The following is a 9,118-nucleotide window of genomic DNA, read 5'->3' as shown; positions in this document are numbered from 1 at the left end:
TTTTTTATTAAATGGTACAGTGCTTCTCTCACCATAAAACAGACCACGCTGTGATTCACAATAACATTTGTTCATATTCCTTTGAAAGGGATCTTTTAACAGTAATTGCAACCGAACACTAGAAAAATCTACCCAATCTGACATCAGGACTCTTGCAGATTTGTATCAAATTTATGTCAATCCCAATATTCAGCAAAACCAATTTCTCTGCACTTCTAAAAATTACCTACCCTTCAAATCTCTCCTCAAATACTGCCCCCGCTTCATGCCAATATTCAATCTTTCTTCCATTTTAAGTCACTGAATGCAGTGTCGCTGCCTTTCACATCTAATACCCATTTTATCTTGCACTCCGTATTTGAAACTCTCCAATCAAATTTCACCCCTACCTCATAAAGCATCAAAAAGGCCTAGATCAACAACACAAATGACATGATCCTTGATTGTGACTGTGATGCACCATCCCTACTTATTCTTCTCAATTTATTTTCAGTTCAGGCAGGGTCAACCATCCACCTACAAGGTTTCTTTAGTTGACAAGCTGAACAAACCCATTTAGCAAAGTTAATTCTGAGCAATGTTACCAGTTTCCCCCATTATGGTTTGACACCCTAATCTGTTGCTGCATTCTCACCTTGTTTTCATTGGCTTATTCCAGGAAGCTTGGGAAATCTGGAGACCCAAAGTTAAAGTAGAAATTCTGTGTCAATATTGCTGTAATGGAGTAACTGACATGCTGAAATTGACAACTGCTCCTGAGGGGAGTAGGCTATCCCAATATAATGTGCTGGAATTGGTGGGTTGCAGTCAGCTCCCTAACATGCTCTTTCTTCCCACAATTAAGCTGCCTAAACCCAATCCGATGTTGTCTTCCAGGTAAAATTCCTCCAATGTTTCTGTTAGTTCATTGTTGTAAATGTAAGACTGAGTAGGTCTGCTTCCAGATTCTAATGAAGGGTCAGTGGACCCAAATTGTTGACTCTGTTTTCTTTCCTGAGATGCTGCCAGACCTACTGAGTTTCTCCACCAATTTCTCTGTTGTTTCTGCTTCCAGATTCAGTGGTTGTTTGTCCACCTTCGTTAAACATAGAAATTAGGAGCAGGAGTTGGCCATTCAGCCCTTCAAGCCATTTTGCAGTTCAATATGATCATGGCAGAGTATTGAGTACAGGGGTTGGGAGGTCATGTTGCAGCTGTACAGGACATTGGTTAGACCACTGTTGGAATATTGCATGAAATTCTGGTCTCCTTCCTATCAGAAAGTAGTTGTGAAACTTGAAAGGGTTCAGAAAAGATTTACAAGGATGTTGCCAGAGTTGGAGGATTTGAGCTATAGGGAGAGGTTGAAAAGGCCAGGGCTGTATTCCTGGAGGTGAGGAGTGACCTAACAGAGGTTTATAAAATCATGAGGGGCATGGATAAGATAAATAGACAATTTTTTTTCCCTGGGGTGGGGGAGTCCAGAACTAGAGGGCATAGGTTTAGGGTGAGAGGGGAAAGATATAAAAGAGACCTAAAGGGCAACTTTTTCACACAGAGGATGGTGCGTGTATGGAATGAGCTGCCAGAGGAAGTGGTGGAGGCTAGTACAATTGCAACATTTAAAAGGCATCTGGGGTATATGAATAGGAAGGGTTTGGAGCGATATGGGCCAGGGGCTGGCAGGTGGAACCAGATTGGGTTGGGATATCTTAGCTTGGACGAGTTGGACCGAAGGGTCTGTTTCTGTACATCTCTATGACTAATCATCCAACTCAGTACCCTTTTTCTGTTTCGCCCCAAACCCTTTCTTCCCTTTAGTCCTAAGAACTACAGCTAACACCTTCCTGGAGACTCTCTCAATGTTTTGATGTGAATCTCTTTCTGTGTCAGTGAATTCCACAGGCTCAGCATTCTGTGCGTCAACAATGCCAGGACATCCTTCCCAAATACAATCCTGAATGGCAGATTTTATATCCTTTTACTAACCTTTCTGTGATACTTCTGATAATTGTCACAGATTCTAAGTATTTCTAATAATAATTCACTAGAGGGTGCTGTCAGATCAACCACAATCCTGGAATTACTGTACGCTGTGACCATCTGAATTCACTTTATCAGTTATTCGTAATGATATGAGTCTAATGCATTTGCTGCGTGTAATGCTGCCACCTTATGGATACCACAGGAAGCACTTTCTTGATTACTGAACTTTAGCATGCAAAATATTACATAATTTCAGAAGCAGACTAATATTTTATTGGATGAATCTCATGGCAGTTAAGCAGTTAACCTGTGCATAGAGAAAAAAACAACAATTCAATTGCACCTTTCACAATCACTTGTTCAAAAGAGCTTTGTAGTGAATTGAATATTTTTTAACATGGAACAATTGTTGTAATGCAGGAAAGAAACATGGCAGCCAATTCATGCACAATAACAAAGTCCATTAAACAGTAACAATGGAATGACTAGACAATTTGTTGTAATAATGTTTGTTGAGGGATAAATATTGAACATAATATAGGGGAGAAAAAAAAATTTAGTCAATCCCAGCCACATGTTTTTCTGGAGCGTGAGAGTGGGTCTTGGCTACCCAGTGGTTATGCAATCATAAGAATCACATTGTGAAAGGAACAGGCAACTGATAAAAAAAATACTGAACTTCATTTTTCAGGAGAATGGTTTAAAAATTCCTCAGAAAAGGGAGAGACTGAACACCTTGATGAAATAAATTGCAGAACAGTGAGAATTTTAGACCATGAGGGGCTTTTCCCCTAAACGTCGATTTTACTGCTCCTCGGATGCTGCCTGAACTGCTGTGCTCTTCCAGCACCACTAATCCATAAGATATCAGAGCAGAATTAGGCCATTCAGCCCATTAAGTCTGTGCTGCTATTCAAGTATGGATGATATGTTTCTCAACCCTATATGCCTCATAAAACCTTTGATCTCCTGAGTAATCTAGAGCCTTTCTACCTCTGTCTTAAATACACTCAATTACTTGTCCTCCACAGCCTTCTGTGGCAATGAGTTCCACAGATTAACCACCCTATGGCTGAATAAATTCCTCCTCATCTTTGTTCTAAAGGGGTGTACCTTAACTCTGAGGCTGCACCCTTGGGTTCTAATCTCTCCTATTAATTAAAACATCTTCTCCACATCTCCTCTAACCAAGTATTCTGTGAGTTTCAATTAGATCCCCCCTCATTCTTCTAAACTCTATCAAGTACAGATCCAGAGTCCTCAACCGCTCCTTATAAGACTAGCGCGCCATCCCCAGGATCATTCTTGTCAACCCCTTCCAATGCCAGGACGTCCTTCCCAAATACGTGGCTCAAAACTGCTCACAATATTACAAATAGGGTCTGACCAGACCTTATGAAACCTCAGTAGTTAATATCTGCTCTGGTATTTTAGCACTCTTGAAATGAATGCCAATATTGCAGTTGCCTTCCTAACTGTCAACTGAATTTGCATGTCAACCTGAAGGGAATCCTGAACTAAGATTCCCAAGTCCCTTTGTGCTTCAGATTTCTGAGGCCTTGGCTTGTTTATAAAATAGTCTGAGCCTCTATTCTTCCTACCAAAGTGCATAATGTCACACCTTCCCACATTGTATTCCATCTGTCACTTTGCCCAATCACCTACCATGTTCAAGTCCTTCTGCAGCCTCCCCCCTTGCCTGTCCCCCCACCTATCTTTGTGCCAACTGCAAACTTAACAATAATATCCTCTGTTCTTCTGTTCAGATCATTAATATGTAACGGAAATTGTTAAGCTCCCAACACGGACACCTGTGGAACTCCAATTGTCACCAGCTGCCATCCAGAAAAAAACCCCACTTTATCTCTACTCTCTGCTTTCTGCTGGTCAATCAGTCGAGGCCAGTACCTTAGGTCCCTAACACTATCGGCTCATGTGACACCTTGTCAAAGGCATTCTGGAAATCCAAACAGATCACGTCCACTGGCTCTCATGACGAAGGTATGCTGAATCAGCTCTATTTTAACATGTACTTCCAAATACTTAGCAATCTCATCCTTAATAATGGACTCTAAAATCTTACCAACAACCAAGGTCAGGCTAACTGGCCGATAGTTTCCAAGCTTTTGTCTCCTTTCCTTCTTAAAAAGGGTGTTACTTTCACCATTTTCCCATCCTCTGGGATGTTCTCTCCCTCCAGCAATTCCTGAAAGTCATTACTAACACCTCTACAATCTCTCAGCTATCTCCTTCAGAATTCTAGGGTGTAGCCCATCTGGTCTGGGTGATTTATCTACATTCAACCTTTTCAACTTTCCCAGCATTTTCTCTTTAGTGATGACCACTACCCTCACCTTTGTCCCTGACTCTCTTGAATGGCCCGTTGCTTGTGTCATCCACTGTGAAAACTGATGCAAAGTATCTGTTCAGCTCCTCCACTATTTCTTTGTTCCCAATTACTACTTCTCCATCCTCAATTTCCAGTGGACTAATGCCCATTCTTACGTCTCTCTTACTTTTAGATATCTGAAAAACATCTTGCAATCTTCTTTTATATTACAAGCTAGCTTATTCTCATACTTCATCTTGTCCCTCCTCATTTTATTTTAGTTATCATCTGCTGGTTTTGAAGTTTACCTAATGTTAAAATTTAAAATGGGAATTTGATGAGGATGGGAATTAGGTGCACAAGGGGGAGGTGGTGTGTAGCAATTTAAGCCAAGGGATAACAGTAAAATAAATATATAAATATTCAACATAATTATTTAAATCTAAGAGGATAAAATAAATAAGTAGACAACATTTATATTCAACAATTAGTTTAAATAAAAATTTGGGACAAATAATTCAGGTAAAATGATGCTACGGTCTATGTAAATTGAGTCTGAGTTTCAGATGCTGTTGGAATTACTGCAGAGGATACAGCAGGCTCAAAGTTCACTGGATCACATATTTTAAGAGGTGATCACCCCACAAACACCAAGATTTTGGGAGGATAGTAAACAGGTTGTCGCCATCTCTCAGGTAGAAATATGTGGGGACTGTAAGAAATCTGCCCAGGTGTGATGCTCATAAAGTGGTTTTTGGTGCTCAAAGTCTCCTCAAGAATGGTTATCCAGAGGGAAGAAATCTCTCTCCATTTCAGTCCAAAAATTTCAGTCTCATATCATCAGACTATATCCCTACATTTGAGGTACCCCGATGAAGAGGAACAAGCTCTCCGATTCCAGTCTGTCAAGAATCTCTTCAGAATCTCACTTGTTGCAATGAGATCACCACTCATTTTTCTAAACTCCAGAAAATATACACCCAATCTGATCACCCTCTTATCTTAGAACAATCTCCTCAATCCAGGAATAATTTAGTAAATATTTGTTGAAAATTTAGTGAATATTCACCTTCAAGCTAGTATATCTTTTCTTAAACGTGGAGACTAGAACTGCACACAATACTTCAGATATGATCTCACTAAAACTCTGTGAAATTCCTTTATTCCTCGACTCCAATCCCAAGAAAGACTAACATACCATTGCCAATTGCCTGCTATTACCTGGATGCTAACCTTCTGCCTACTTTCCACAAGCATACCTCACTTTCTTTGAACATCAACATTTACAAATTGTTCACCTTTTCAAAAAAAAATTCTGCTTTTCAATTCTGATGACATTGGTGAGCACTTGTCTACATTATAATCTGTCATCTTTTTGGCCACTCTCTTAAACTGCAGCTAATTTATATCCTCTCCACATCTTATTTTCCACTCATCAGCAAACTTCAACACATTACTCTGTCTCTTCATCGCGAGATTGTAAATAGCACTCATTGCAGGAACATAGGTTGTAAATAGCAAAAAACAGATTCTTGGGGAACTCCATGATTCATTATAAACTAAAGTGAGGATGCCCATTTATGCTCACTCCCTGCTTCCTGTCCTTTAAGCAATCTTTTATCCCCGCTGATATGTTAACCTCAACTCCATGAGGCTGCATCTTACCTAACATCCTTTTGTGCACTATATCAGTGAATGCCTTTTTGAAATCCAGGTATCCAATATGTACTTTATTTACCCTACTAGCTATGTCCTCAAAAATCCCCAATTAATTTATCAAATTTCCTTTGGTTAGGTTTCGGCCGAGTGGCATTGTCAATAACCTAATAATCTGGAGATCCAGGTAATGTTTTGGGGACCTGGGTTCAAATCACATCACGACAGATGGTGGAATTTGAATTCAACAATGACCTGGAAGTAAGAGTTGAATGACAACCATGAAACCATTGTTGATTGTCAGGGAAAGCCCCATCTGATGTCCTTTAGGGAAAGAAATTTGCCATCCTTACCAGGTTTAGCCTACATGTGACTCAAGACCAACAGCAATGTGGTTGATTCTTAACCTGTCCTCTGAGCAATAAATGCTGGTCCAGCCACTGATGCCCACATCCTATGGGTGAATTAAAAAAAACCTTGTTCAAATCATACCATGCTACTGTGATAGATACCAGCATCAATGTTTGGTTAATTGGTTTGTTTTTCCCTGTTTTCTCTCTTGCTTTTTTTTTGAAAAACAAGGTAACTTTGCCAAACAATTGGGCCAGTCCTGAGTCTAAGAAACTTTGGAAATGCCTATCTCGTATATTCACTCCATCTGCAGTGACATCTTATGGAGTGTTAAAATCACAGGGATTAAATTTCTCCAGTGTATTTTCTTGGCTACTTCTTCTGTACTTAATTTCCTCACTCTTTTTGGATAGGCACATGGATGATAGTAAAATGAAGGGTATGTCGGTTAATTTGATCTTAGAGTAGGATAAAAGGTCAGCACAACATCGAGGGCCAAAGGGCCTGTACTGTGCTGTACTGTTGTCTGGTTTTTTGGCCCCCTTGATTCTTCTATATTTATCAAATTAAACATATCTTCTGCTGCAAAGTCAGACATAAAACATTCATTCAATTCTTCTGCCATTTCCTCAGTCCCACGATTATTTCTCCAGTCTCTGTTGCAAAGGGATTAGTATTTACTTCAGCTATTCTCTTACACTTTCTATACTTATAAAATTTCTTTCAACCTGCTATTTTAATTTCTGGCCAGTGTATTGTCATATTTTATTCTTTTCCTTTTTGACAGTTTTTAGGCAGCCGGTCTTAAAAACAAGCACAATCCCCGGCTGTCCTTCACAATATTATAAGTCTCTTCTTTTTATCTCTTCATTGAAGACTTGTATGCAGATTGCAAACAGCACGGACTGTAAGAGCATAGATTGCAAATAACAAAAAACAGATTCCTGGAGAACTCCACAATTCATTACCTACTAAATTGAGGGTGCCCATTTATGTCCACTCTCTGCTCCCTGTCCTTTAAACAATCATCTGTCACTACTAGTATGTTACCCTCAACTCCATGAGTTTATATCTTGCCGATGAACCTTTTGTGCACTACTTCAGTGAATACCTTTTCAAAATGCAGGTATCCTGTACCTACTTTCCCTTCTATTTACCACATTGGTTATGTCCGTAAAAAACTCCAATGAATTTATCAGACAGGATTTCCTTCGGTAAATTCGGTCAGCCTTTTTGTTTAATCTAATACACTTTTTAACTTCCTGAATGAGCCACAGATGAGTCTTTCTTGCTAATTTAATGTACTTCTGGATGTACATTTGCTTGATGAACTGGAAGGTTCGGTTTCAGACGTTGCGTCACCATACGAGGTAACGTCATCAGTGAGCCTTCGAATAAAGCACTGGTGGTATGGACTGCTTTTTATTTATGTATTTAGGTTTCTTTGGGTTGGTGATGCCATTTCCTGTGGTGATGTCATTTCCTGGTCTTTTCTCAGGGGATGGTAAATGGGATTCAAGTCAATTTGTTTGTTGATAGAGTTCCAGTTGGAATGCCATGCTTCTGGTTTCATTTTTTGGAAGTCAGTCTTATTTATTTCTCCAGGTTCCTTAAGTCTTTTGAGTAGGAATGTGATTCGGTTCTCTCATTGTGGTGTTGGGTCTATTGCCACTTGTTAGTAAGTGTTGGTCATTTGCAAGCAGTGCATTCACTTTCTCAATGTTGTCTCTTTGATTTAAAACTAGCACCAACTAGCCACAAAAAGACATGTCAAAGGAGACCATTATTTCATCCTCTTCTATCTTGGTGTCATTGATGATCTTCAGGAATTCTTGGGTAGAGTGGGTGTCTCTGTTTGGCTTGTCCTAGGATGGATGTGTTGTCCCAGTCGAAGTGGTGTCCTTCCTCATTTATATGTGCCAACATCAACACATGCAGATACCAACATGTACCAACAAATGGCGATAGACCCAGCCCTACAACGAGAGAAAGCCAAATCACATCCCTACTCCAAAAACTTCAGAAATCTGGAGAAATAAAACAGATTGACTTCCAAAAAATGAAACCAGATGGATCCAACAGGATTACCCAAAATTCACAAACCAGGAGGCCCCTCAGACCCATACTCTCGCTATCTGGAACACCAACTTACAGACTGACCAAGGAACTACACCAAAGACTAAAAGACTTCATAGAAAACTCACACCACTCCATCCACTCCACCCAAGAATTCCTGAAGACCATCAATGACACCAAGATAGAAGAGGATGAAATAATGGTCTCCTTTGACATAACAGCCCTGTTCACATCCATCAACATCAACCTAGTCAAAGAAACACTGACTACACTATTGGAAGAGCTAAAGACACATACACCAAACACCACCAACTTCATCAAGGACAGTATCGTCAAGCTAGTGGACCTATGCCTTACCACCCACTTCACCTTCAACAACAAAACCTACAGACAAACCAATGGACCACCCGTGGATTCTCCAATATCAGGGCTCTTAGCAGAGGCAGTAACGCAGAGACTTGAACAAACAGCCTGCCAACCATCCAACCCAAACTTTGGGTCCGCTACGTTGATGACACTTTGTCATCACTAAACAAAACAAATTAGAGGAAACCTTCAAGACCCTCAATAAAATTAACTAAAGAGGAGGAAAACAACATCAAACTGCCATTCCTAGATGTCACAGTAGAGCGAACAGGCAATGGGGAACTTCAAACCAGCATCTCCAGAAAACCAACACATACAGACCAATACTGAACTCCAGAAGCAATCATCCCAATGTCCACAAATGAAGCTGCATTA

The sequence above is a fragment of the Chiloscyllium punctatum genome, chromosome 10, assembly GCF_047496795.1.
Source record: "Chiloscyllium punctatum isolate Juve2018m chromosome 10, sChiPun1.3, whole genome shotgun sequence".
NCBI classification, from domain to species: domain Eukaryota; kingdom Metazoa; phylum Chordata; class Chondrichthyes; order Orectolobiformes; family Hemiscylliidae; genus Chiloscyllium; species Chiloscyllium punctatum.
Note: the sequence above shows the minus strand (reverse complement) of the source record.